At 42.3% G+C, this 13,330-nt stretch overlaps 1 protein-coding gene across 1 annotated transcript in view; it reads left to right on the forward strand.

Annotated features, from left to right (window-relative positions):
- The window catches only part of cpped1 (calcineurin-like phosphoesterase domain containing 1), a 78,595-nt gene that overhangs the window by 7,011 nt on the left and 58,254 nt on the right, over positions 1-13,330 (forward strand). The window lies entirely within an intron of this gene.

Here is a 13,330-nt window from a genome sequence, read left to right on the forward strand (position 1 = left end):
GGTTGGGGTCCGCCGTCTCTCCTCAAAGCGAGGTTGTGGTTGCAGTTTTTCACCCGGTAAAGTCTTTGAGAATGAACAGATTTCTAACTAGGCGTCCTGCTGTTGCGTTGTGATGAAACACTGTTTTGAAGTACATTGCTTTTTTTTTATTTTATTTTTTATTATTCCTTTTGCTGAACATTGAGATACTTTCAACTTGTCTGAGCAATAAACACATGCTGAGGTCTGAGGGCTGTAAAGAAACGACAACAGCACATGCTTACTAATGAAAACAAGCCGCAGCAGCAAAGAGAGGATCCCACGGACAAACGAGATACCGGCATCAACAAGTGGAGCTGCCAATTAAACGCCTAATGTTGGAGGACATAATGTGAACTCACAGATGTCGGTGGCGTGAGTTTAAACTCCGCACAGCCTCTTTTAGTGAGACCAAATGACACAGCAGTGGTCCCACGAGCGTTATCTCATGGCATCTGGTACATCACAGCCTCATGCAAATGCCACACTTACTTCAAAGTGTTTGAAATGGCTCTCTCAAGTAACAAATAACCGCAAACTATATAGAAACACAAGCTGTGATTTCACGCACTACACGCCGCCTCACCAGTCAACTTGTTCAATGCCCCGTCCAAATTCAGCACACAGGGAAGCTGACGTCTTGTTTTTCATTAAAGAGATCAAAGGACGGTTCTGAGCAAAGTTAGAAAGGATCATCAACCACCACCCCAAACACTGTTAAATGATGTACTATTTCTATACTGCATCAAACACTAAGTCACATCTTTTATTCTTTCTAAAACACCTGTTGAGGTTTGTGAACCAGTGAACATACCAGTTTTCCTTCTCATGTCGTGGCGCTGCTTTCTGCATTTATACACACAATATTCCTTTCAATCAGTAGTTCTGTTATGAGTATAACGTGATCTGATATTTGATACAAACAGGGAGAAATTGAACTTATAGTGTAGACTAGTGTTTTGTGCCACCCAGATCAAAGGATCAGCAGCAGCTGATCTTTAAATCTATTGATCCATCTAGTGAGCTATTTCCAGCATTGTACATCTAAATGCTACGGCTGATGCTGAAGCAGGTTTGTACTCGACACAAGAGGTCAGTGGCCAAGCTTGATTTATAGTACAATTTATAGTACAATGTGGCATTTCACCCAATAATGGCACCACCGCAGCACTAGATGGATGGATTGCATGTGCTCACACTGCACTGCTTCTTTGATATATTCTTCACAACATTTTGCATTCACTTTATGATGCAGAACAACGTAAGGCTATGCGTGTTAATAATAATAAACAGCAATAATAATGACAGCAATATCGCAGTATCGTCCTTTTCACAAGCCAGCCGCAGGGGGCTGGCATGCAACCACTACAACCACTATGTTAATGTTTGACTAGGCCCTTCTTGTTTTACACTTTAATGCTAACAAACTCTGTGTCCGTTGCTTATCATGAGTTGAACGAGGGACTAAACTACCTCCACGTTACGCTTCCTGCCGCAATTGCGGAGCTGTTTCCCCGAACCGACTGTAGCAACTGTCTCTGGAAGGGGCCGTTTTTTTCTCATTCGTTAAAAGCGACGCAGTGATTGGCAGCAGCAGACACCCGTCCAATACGAAAACAAGAGGAGGGTAAGCTACATTGTTGGTTATCGTTGTTGGACAGAGCGTATAGGATGTAAAATGAATTCATAATGGGAAAAAAATGTTAAGAACGTGGAAATCAGCACCCGCTAGTGGCCAAATGCTGGTGAGTTTGATCAACCTACCAGCCATTAGACAGGCAGTCAAAGAGGACATTTAACAGATGAGTGCTCTGTGTGAAGGCTGCATGAAAGCTGTGGGGATAGGGAGCTGGGCCTCCGGGTTGTTTTTTCACTGTCCGATGATTGGCACATCAAGTGTTGTGGTTGAATGTGCGTTTGCATGTTGGACGATGGAGCGATGCAGACTCACCATACTTATTGTGTCTTATACGTAGGGTTGGGCATCGTTTCGATTTTAACAACTTGATTCCAATTCTGATTCTTTGTGGGGTGGGGAAACATTCTTATTTCACAAATAAGAGGAAGGTTTTATTTTGATTCAATGGTGGGTTGCAGTTTTACAGGGCTTTTCAAAGCTAAAAATAAAGCCACACTGGAGCGCTGCTTACTATGCGCCATGGCTGCAACACAACAAAGCGCCTGCCGCTATGGAAACCAAAACTTGCGGATATTATATTTGGATCCGATGATCAGATTTGAAACCAAATCCTCCAAACGATTCCATTAAAGAAACGATTCCACTGGAATCGTAATTTTTAAAACGATTAGTAGGAATCGGTTCTAGATCTCCAACCCTACTTATACAGTACCGAACTCTCCCTCCGTTGCTGCTGCAGCTGACCGATCTGTCTGTTGTGTAGATACCACATCCCTATGCATAGATCTATAGAAGTAGAGATACATTTGATTGAGCATAGTGGACGTGGCTTTGCAAATGTGTGTTACTAAAAAGCAAAAGATTAGAGTCACTTTCTCCCAGCCCGCCTTTCTCATGGGGGGCAGGATAGGAAGCCGACCAAGGCCATATGCGCCCCACTCCGTGGATCACTTTAAAGTAAAATGGCTGCAAAGTCAGATACCACCGGGTGATCCGGGCAAGCACTGTAATCTATATCCACGACGTTCCACTTCCGGGATTGCTCCGGTTACCGGTTAATTCTAAACTCTGGTGGATTTATGAGGACTATGGTTACCTGGTCCTCAGATCTCTGCAGGGTAAATCCAGACTGCTAGCTAGACCTACCTGTCCAATCTGAGTTTTTACATGATCCACCTAAACAAGTTCCTTCCCAACGCTATTTTGCAGCGATATCTGTGGCTCTGTCCGGCGCTTAGCACCGCCCATGATGATTGTGATTGGTTTATAGAAATGCCAATAAAACAGAGAGCGCTGTGGAGGAAGGTCTGGCAATGTGAGACTATCTTCACTATTAACAATCTCCCTGGGGAAACTTGAAGTATGAAACCCTAGCAACCCGAGCTGACCAATAACAGTTCTTGCAGTCCCCATGTGGTCTCTCTGTAGCTGCTGTGAAGCCTAGAGGCTTTTTTTGAGGAGGCACACATCAGCTATGTGCTCCGTCTCTAAACCGTAACTAACAATCCCCAATAACCGATGCTCACTGTGACCAATAGCTGAAAATGCACCAACCAACCACGCCCCAGCCTTTACCTGCAGCATATTGGCCGCTTCTGAGTGCTAGTTGCTGCAAGATGAACTGTTCAGTTTTCATCAATAGATTATCATTTAAATGCACCACATATCTGTGCTACATCAGTTATTTGGACCATGATATTATTTTGTAAGGTGTAGGGGTCAGACTTATCCGCAGTGTTGAAGCTGCCTCTCCTCACTCTGCTTCCACTGTGGGTTTTACTGTTTGACCTGCCCAGCATCAGATGCCTTTCTGATTAGGTGGGAAAGCTGCTCCGACACGAGCTATTAAGCCAACGTCACATATATTTGTCATAACTGCAAAATAGGACAAGACCGTTTCAGACTGAAACCATTAAAATGCCATGCTTTTTTTGCCTATCGTATTGGATTCCAAATAGGCATGCAGTGTAATCTGAGTCTCACGGTGCCGATGCGTCTGTCATTTCTGAGCCTCGGGCAGAAGTGTTTATTTGTGACCCCTCTGTGCAGCCGGTCGGAGAGGTTTGTGATGACCTGCAGAATGAATGCATGTATGCACCTCAGGAAATAGTGGAAGGTATTTGACCAAAACACGTTACAGAAAGGATGAGTATGATAGGCGACACGTGGTGTTTTGTTATACCTAGGGCAACTATACACAATCTAGCAAGTTTTCCAACCTTTCCTATACTGCGTGCATAGCTGCAGATAAACAGATATGTGTTGTTAGCAGAAGCCGAGCGAGCTTTCTGACACTCATCAGTCTTTAAAGAGAATGGAATATGTCTGATATGTATTGATTAATGTATTCTCAGCTGCCCTCCGAGGCAGTCCTAATCTAATTAATGCACTCTGTGAAGAACATCAGCTTTGGGAGGGTTCAGCAACAGAATATTTCTCACTGAGGTAGGATGGAACATTAGCCCTCTCTGTTTCCCTGCCAGAGTCTGTAAACACTGAACTCCCCTATGGCAGCATCTGATATTTATCTATGAAAAAGCACAGGCCTTTGGACGATTCTCAGGCAACTTTAGTTTCAGTGCTGATGAGGATTTTGGCTATTGATTCGACCAGACGCACTTTAAATTCCAGTCCAATTCAAAAAATCTATATAAAGATAGCAGCTGGTGTGTATTCAGATGCTGCAGCTGGTTGTTAGAAAACTTTGTTCTCTGTTCTGTTTGTAAAGTCTAGTTTGTAAAAATCATAGCCCCTGTGACAGCATGCAATTTCTATCTATATAAAGCACCTGGTTGCTGTTAGCATGAATTGGCAAGATTTTGCTTTGTGAAGTGGTTGCAGATGGAGAATTCTCGGCCTATTTATTCACTCATTTGTGAATAATCTCCAACCGTACTGAACGCTGGTTTCGCTCCATCATTCTTATACTGGGAGTTAGACATGTTAGATGTCTTGGAACCAGGACAGCAAGCCGACATCTTTTGCCACAGTGGCAGCTGGTTTCCCCATTTCACCAGATGCTTTACTGTCTCGCCAGACAAACAGATTTTCAGAAAAGAAACGGGGTTTGGAAATAGTTGGTTACCTCTAGAAATGGCTGGCCAAGCTTAAACAAAATAATCCTCCTGCTGCTCATGTCCCACCTTGTTTGGAACTGACACGCTGCGTTTGACTCATGCTGTATACAATTGTGCCTTTTTCTATCTGTCTGTCCGTGTCTCTTGTTTTCGGCAGTGACAGAAATATGATTATTGCTACCCTGAAAACACAAGCCAAATAATTCTACTTATAAGTCAAGGACCTTTTAAAAGCTGTAGACAATTATACTCCTGTGTTTCTCAGTAGAGGACTTTGACTGTGTAGCTTGGCAGGCATTAGTGTCAAGCGGATGCTTTTATTTAAGTAATGAAATGAGTGACTACAGAGTGGTGTGCGTTTGTCTCAGTGTCCAGCTGCCTGATTTGATAACAGGGTAAGGGGAACAGGCTGGCAGGACCCACTGCAGAGTTAATGTTCATCAAAAAGAGCCACAAGCCCCCAACCGATGCAAACTACCTTTGCATGACAATTAGGGAGTAGCATGAGGTGCCTGGCTGCCTGGCCTCGAGGAATGGCCACAGAGAGAGAAAAGGAGTCAGTGGGCAAACCCGTCTCTCTCTCTCGCTCTCTCTCTCTCTCTCTCTCTCTCTCTCTCCATCTCTGCATGTCAATGTCTGCCAGTGTGCCCTTTTACATGTTCGACTGGATCATGATGAAATGATCTGGCCTTGAGCTGATTTGAAGAAGTTATTGAGCCGAATATTTATTCATACTGTATGTGAGCAGTATATGTGTGCAGTATGTCATCTGGAAAATGTCTAGGGCTGGCACGATATGCTTTTGGCCGGATTCGATTCTTTCAAGATACATTGGTGCCGATTTGATTTGTATTGCGAGTTTCATTTAAAGCAATTCTAGAAGTTTTGTGATTTGATTGTATTGAGTATTGCGATTTTCTTTTCCTTCTTTAACAAAAACAAAAGTGGAATAATACCCTTCTAGAGAGACAAGATATCATGAAACATTTCTAATAACGAATCATTTTTTTTCACATGTCAGTCTGACATTTCTTTTGTAAAGACTTACATAACATGGATTTTCTGCATCTTCTGCTTTCGGTCTGTTTTGCTGGAAACGGATATGATGTTGCCCTGTTGGAGGTACTGTCTAGATAACAAATATTTAGGGGAAATTATTATTATTTTTTTTTAATTTTAAAATTCTGGTTATAGAATCAACTTTAAAAATTGTTGCAAAAATATCACAATTCATACGATTTTCAATTCTTTCCCCTAAAATGTCCTTGGCCCCTGTTTCTAAAAGGACTCGAGGCAAACCAGTCACATGCAACACAGATTCTGCTTTGGCTTTGTCACAGAGCAACTCTTTCCTCCCTGTCCTCTTTTTGTTTTGCTGAGCTCGACCCCCAGTTTTAGCTGTACGGCGACAGTCATGAACGCTCTTTGAGCTGTCTTCCCCCTTATCATCTACGAGTCTTGCTTTAGGTGTCGAAGTATCCTCATCATCTCCATGACGGCACCATTAAAACAATAAAGTTCGGTGGCTTCCATTTCCCCACATCTCTCTCCCGTCTCACTCTGATCAGTCTCTTTCATAGGTGGAGATTTATTTCAGATGCACAGCGGGACAGTAGAAAGTAGAAACATGGGGTTTAAAGCGCAAGGCCTTGGGGACCTTTAAAGACTCCGGCGTCAGCCCTGGTTAGCATCAGCCCCAACAGAGCAGGTTGTGTATGCCATCCTCATTACTCGCCGTGTCCGTCACTTGCCTTGCAACTGGGCTGCTGCATGCGAAGGGAGGAGGGAGGAGATATTATAGCCGGAGCTGCCACTTCCGTCTTAGGCTGACATTTCTCCTTAAACTGTGTATTTACAATTCAGAATGAATGGGTGGCGGCCAGGGGAAACTGGCTGTCAACAGGCATTGTCAACACTGCTGCCTGTCGGCGACAGGAAATTGGCAACTGTATTTCTGTTCCCACGGATTTCACTCTCGATCTCTCCTCTCCTTCACTCACACATTCGGCTTTCCTGTCTGTCTCTTTCCTTTCCATCTTTCTCTCTCATTTGTCTGTTCTCTTTAGGAAACAGCTGCGGTCTCACGCCTCATACCTTATTTTGACAACCTTCATTTGCAAGTCTCACACCGTACACAAACAAGTATTCTGGCCTCTGATGAATGTATTTCAAGCATTTATGTGACTTCATTCTAGTGTGGAGGAAACGTTCTGTTTGTTCTTGTAATTATTTCCGAAACCCACATTAAAAACAATATTAAGGTCATTGTGGTTGTCAATGATTTTATTCACATGAGATGGAGTCAATCACCCTGATTGACTTAAAGGCTTTCATTTGCATCCCACCACAGTGGTCTTAGCTCATGCTTCCTAAAGAAACGCTGGCCAGCGTCAGCTCCCACAACATTGACTACAGACTTTTTCGACCGTGCTAACACAGCGTCCCTCTTTCATTCCTTCAACCAGCTTCTTGAAAAGGTTGGCGTTGCGACGTTTGTGCATATCCAAAACCCTGATAATTTCCAAGCCTTTCATAAAAAGAGGGCTTGTGTGGCCGGGTTGGCTCAGTGATGTAGCAGGCGCACATGTACTGGGAGGTTTGTTCCTCAACGCCGAGGTCTAGGCTTTGAGTCCGACCTGTGGCGATGTCCTGCACGTCTTCCCCCTCTCTCTCCCCCCTTACTCACCTAGCTGTCCTGTCAAAAATGAAAGGCAGAAAAGCCCAAAAACTATTCTTTAAAAAAGAGGGCTTGTTTCTCCTTCTTCTCTTTTGGGCGTGCATCTCTACCGCAGCCTTGCAAACTCTTGACTAGTTGTTGGCTAGTTGATTTGTGTACAGCAACCATAGCAACGCACACAGCTGACCGTCGGAATATGATGTTGACATGACCTGTAACAAATTTGGAATATTGTCATTTTCGGAACAATAGTGGAGTATTGGTGTGCCTGTTAAACGTACTCGCTGTGTCATCCAGACCTTTACTCATGGAATGTTCCTTGATCCCAATTCCCTAGTCTCGCCTCCAATCCAAAGTAACCCCCAAGAGACACTTTCTCATCTCAAGGACTTCCTTTAATCTCCCCTCTCCCTCACTCTTTTTCTCACTTATTTTCAAAGCTGACAAATGAAGAGGATAAAGAGCGGGGGGGGGGAATAGAGAGATGATTAGATTAGAGAAACATGCTGGACTTAACACTCTCCTAATGAGCACTACAGAGGATCCAAGCTCTGTCTCTGAGGGTTCGTGAGGGATGTTACGCTTGATACAGCGGGGAGAAGTATTTGTGCACATCTGCATGTGTCAAAACTCCTAAAGGTGAAGTTAAGGTTACCTTGGGACTTCCCTGTCCCCTCTCTGTCACTATTGACACCTGCTTAATTGCCGTTGAGGGCAGATCAAATGGGATACTGAAGCAGAGGAAGTGAGAGGATGAAGACTGCCTTGGGAGAATTTGTGGAAGCTCTTTTGAATTTCTTTGTAGAGGGGTGTGGGTAAGCACAGAGGTTTGCTGTGTGTTTATCAAATGGGATCGTCCAGTGGCTCGTTCAGTCATAGTTTTCTTTAGGGGTTTGGGACTACCAAGGGATGTAGAAGTTTAGAAATGCCTCTCGGTTACCTTTTTCCTTCTTCATTAATTCATAGTGGCCCAGGAGATACACATTTCAGAATGTCAGTGTGAAAAGATCCTCTTAGATCCTGTAAGACAACTGTGGTAAATTATCAGCGTAAATTCCTCCATTCATCCATCCATATATCCATCCATCCATCCGAGCATCTGAGTCCAGGTCACATAATAAGGGAGGCCAGATGTCTGTCCTCCAGGGGGATTGCAAGGCATTCCCAAGCCAGATGAGATATGTAATCGTACCTTTTAAGTCTGATGTGCCTGGAAAACCTCTAAAGGGAGGCCTCCAGGAGGCACAAATGTACTTACTCAGAAGTCAGAATTGCTTGCCGGATTGATGAAAAGTTTCAGACTCCCCCCCCCCCCCCCCCCCCCCCCCCCCCACACTACTGAAACTGGGGAGGCTGCAACTGATCATTTCTGTAATTTTCCGAAAACAGACAATCTGACATTAACGCCCACTTCAGCCAAAGTCACATTCCCTGTATGTATTCACACTTACTGCCTCTAACTGCCATTAAAGCTGATTTTGATTCTTCTCGCAGCGATTGACCAGGTGTGTGGTGAGAACGTTTGCTGGATCTCCCTGAAGACCTCTTTTTTGACATTCTTTACACAACTAGGCTAACTCTGTCACTTGTCATATAAACAACCAAGTGCAACCAAGTTATCTTCTAGCATATGAATAAAGTATAATCTAATCTAAACCACCTGAATTTACTTTTTTCAACGTGAAGGAGCTTCCCTCTAATGTCTAAGCCCATATGGACTGCTTGCAGACAAGATTTCATTATTACAGTTTTCCCAAAGCTAATAGGTGAGAGTTGAAATGTAGATTAACTGGTCAATCCTTAATCTTTACTGCGATAGTCCAACAACACCTGCAATACTGCTGATGCAAGTGTTTATGCAGTGCTCATGACATATTGAATTTATGTAAATTAGGACAGTCAGACTTGGAAAAAACATTCATGGCGGGTCGCCATGATAGAATCAACATAGAGGAAACACTGAAACCATGTTTATTCATGCCAGAATCATCATGACGTCTACCATGGTGAACAAGAATTAAAAGCATTAGAAGTAGCCCCAAATAGTTGAATATTTGATACTTCAATACAAGGAGACTGATTCGACCGCCAATCTCACAGTTGAATCTTGAGAGGCGTAAAGCCCCAGTTCCAACCAACGGTTCGCAACGAGACGAGTTAAAACTTGCAACTACTTGAAAAGCACCGGTCTGCAGCGTTCTGAAACCTGTCAGTTTACACCAACGCAACAAGACAGTGTATCATCTTCATAGGAACAACTTTTTGTGCTTTCGTTCTAGCTCCCGACTTTCAGGCCTATTTTGTAGCTGGATATATGCTTTGTCTAAATGTGAATGTGGCTGTTATTTACAGTCAAATGCCTTCTACAGTTGCATTTCTAGTGATGAAACAGCAAAAACAACGTTACATTTCTCTGATTCACTGCTTCGTTTAAACGCCGCTCGCTCTCTTTGTTCACTCTTAGCACACTCGGCCACGTTACCGTGCTTACGGGCGCTCGTGGAAGCTTCAGCCAGCCTCCGTCCAAAACTGCCATATTGACCAGTTGACAGCTTGTAACGTAGAAATAACATGGCTAATGGTTCACATTATTTCAAAAGTAATGAAGTGAGGATCATGCCATTTTGGCAATATGGGGTGCACAATGTCTGATTTTACATAGAACTACCTGTTTTCTCCCAATAAATTAATATTCAGCCTATTAGGATATAAATATCAACGTATTGCTGTAAATAAAAATGTGAATTGAACACACACACTCACACTAAATATGCATTAAACATATTGATATAACAACTGGAGATCACTAGATTTGGCACACATTTTTACTGACATAAAGGAGATCAACACTGCAAATCTAGGAGGTTGAGGTTGGCCAAAACACAGTAGAGTAAATTAAAGTAAAGAAATATATAAAAAAAAATACTCCCAGATACCTGCCTTAGGGTCAGCTTGGGACATCTCTAGTTTTATGGTGACAGTTTACAGGACATTACAGTTTACAGTATTTGCGGTGAATTCCATGGCTAACAGGATTGATTCAGCATACTGGAATGTAGTAGAGATGTCTTTGTGTAAGTTTCTGGGGTACATTTAATTTGACTCCATCCTAGCTGCCACCTTGTCATAAACTAGGCCAGTGCCACATCAGCAAAAACCGATCAGTGCCGGTGCATGCTCCAGTTAGTCTCAAACTTAGAGGTCCCCCCACACGTTGAAAATACAGTTGTTTAAGTGTAGAAAATGTACGTGGCAGCAAGAACCCCACACACCGAGGCCCGTGTGCAGTCTCGACTCTCGATTGAGAGAAGTGCTTACAGTGTTGGACAGGCTCAACGAGGACTTGCCAAAGTCTCCTGTCAAGGTTTGAGAATCACAGTGTTGCAATCTCATTAAACGAACAAGGCCTTTCAGTCAGAGCCACAGAGAGAGGGGAAAGCAGCATTGTGTGTTTTTATTTCCGTATAGCCTGTAAATATAGCTTGTTCCAAAAGAGGAAAGCAGGGCGAGAAAATATATGCATAACATTTTTTTTCATAAAATGTTGCCTTATGTATCCTACCTATTTATGAAGTAAACTTACCTGCAGTATTTTATTACTCTTTAGTGCATGCTTGATTTGTGTCTGTTGCCAAGCAAGTGGTCATTTGCACAATGTTGTATGACACTATTATCAGTGGTTAAGGGAAAGTAATCCGATAAGTATAAATCTAGGTTGATAGGTAATACACAGTCTAGACTTTCCAGCTGCAGCAGGACATTTGTATTGTAACCTTCAAATGTTAAACTAACATGTTGCCATGCCCATAACCACGCACTATTCATATAAAGCAAGGTGTCGCAAATGCAGAGTAATGGGGTGCTGTATGGTTAAGGATTGGTTGCGTTCTGAAGGATGATTTATGGATATTGCTGCGTTAGCGGCCGGCAGCTGGAGGTGTGAGGCAGTGCAGGGTTTGTTACCTACCAACCAGCTCCACTGGAGCAGCTGACAAATTCCCTTCTAGGTTTATCTAAGCTTGGTTTATACGTGGAGAAACGGACCTCGTGGGAATAAAAACAAGACAACTACTATATGGTTCAGATGAGTTGAAATTGAATTGTCTGTAACAGCAGGGTGAGTTGAGAGCTAGCAGCTGCATCAATTGCCCTAGCTTTTCAAATGACTTGTCATTAGTGCAGCTGCTTTTGTTTGTATATAATTGTGCCCGCGGTCAAATATTGTAATTGTGGAATAATAAGTCCACATTGTCGTGGCACAATTTCTACCAAGATTCTGCTTTAAACTGTCAGCTCGCCCAGATGTTTAGTTTTTTCACAAACTGGTCATCCCCTGTTGTAAACCCTTGCTCGGACCACTTATCTATTTATTGACCATAATTGATATTAATAACATTGTGAATTGAGAGGTACAATACAGTAAGGTATTTTACAAATGCATATCAAAACTTTATATGTAACAGTAACCGTTTCAGTTTCACTTTTCATGGCACAGAACTACTATCCGCTTAGAACTAAATCTACATAATTGCAGTATCATTACCATTACTTTACAACCAAAACAAATGCACCTTCATGCTATTCCACCACAATGCTCCAAATGGACTTTTGTGACAGTTGGCCGAAGTTCTGTTAAAAAAAGTGCGTTTTGTGCATGGATTTTGTAATGTTTGATAATCGCTTTGTGCACTATACTAGGCAGCCATTGCATAAATGTAATAGTGCACTCCAATGGGTATTTTGTTATTGTGACATGTTGTAAATTACTGCTTACATATTTTATTTCCCAGTATTAAATATTGGCCAAGAGACCTACTAAAGCTGTACTGGCAGCTCAACTCATTAACAAGATTTACCTTCAGGTGTCATCAGCCCATGTTAGGACAACCAATCAGTGGCAATATTTGACATTGCTGACTGCTAGTGATGATCTGTGAACATTTAAGGGCACATATCTTTTTGTTCTTCGTGAAGTACAACCACATCAGGAAATTAATATATTATGTATTAGTTACTCTGCAAACCTGAATATGAATGCAGTCATCGAAGTGTCACACAGAATCTGTTTAACATAACAAAAAAGGCCTTCATGTCTCCTTTTGTATTTGAGTGCTTGTTTGTGTGTTGTATTGACAGTTTGAAGTCTGACATGCTGGCGTAATTGTAGAAGAGAGACAGGGGAAAACAACATTTTACCTTTTTATGTGGATGCGTTTTTTGAAACTGCATTCTCTCGCTCTGTCATGCACAAGATGTTCTGTCGGGGGGAAAAAAGGCTCTTATGTAATTAATCCTATCCAAATCCTACAAAAGTAGGCCAGTAAAATAATTACTCAGATGAATAAAAAACAAAAAGAAATGAGAGAGAAGAAGGAGTAGAGGAAGGAATAATTTAAGTGAAGTGGCTAATAGGTTTGTTTGATATACACTCTATTGGCTGGAGTCTCAGCCATTCTCTGTCCTCTACCTACACCGTGACTGAATGAAGGTGTTGTATGCTTCTCATTTACCGTAGTACTAGTGATTTTAAGGTTTGGGTTTGCTCTGTGGACCGGGGAGGCTTCCACCACAACACAACTCATCATGGCAGTAACCATGGTGACATAAAGTCGAGCTGTGTACAGACTATTGATCATTCTCTGAGCTGCCATCTTTATCATCCAAATAATTCCCCATCCCTGAGGCGACTACCACCTGTAGTATCCTTCACTCTCTCAATCTGACAGTTTTCATCAACATTCATATACATTTCTCACTCTGCTTTATGTTATTGTGTCCAGGTAAGATATTATTATCAATATTAATAATTAAGCATTGATCTTGATTTTTTTTTTTTCAATTTCAAGCATTGAAATTGAATTTTTCATTGATCCAAGTCAATGCTGTTTTGTTTTTTTATTTTTTTTCTGTGTCAATGCC

Source organism: Etheostoma spectabile, chromosome 21 (genome assembly GCF_008692095.1).
Source record: "Etheostoma spectabile isolate EspeVRDwgs_2016 chromosome 21, UIUC_Espe_1.0, whole genome shotgun sequence".
In the NCBI taxonomy this organism is placed as follows: Eukaryota; Metazoa; Chordata; class Actinopteri; order Perciformes; family Percidae; genus Etheostoma; species Etheostoma spectabile.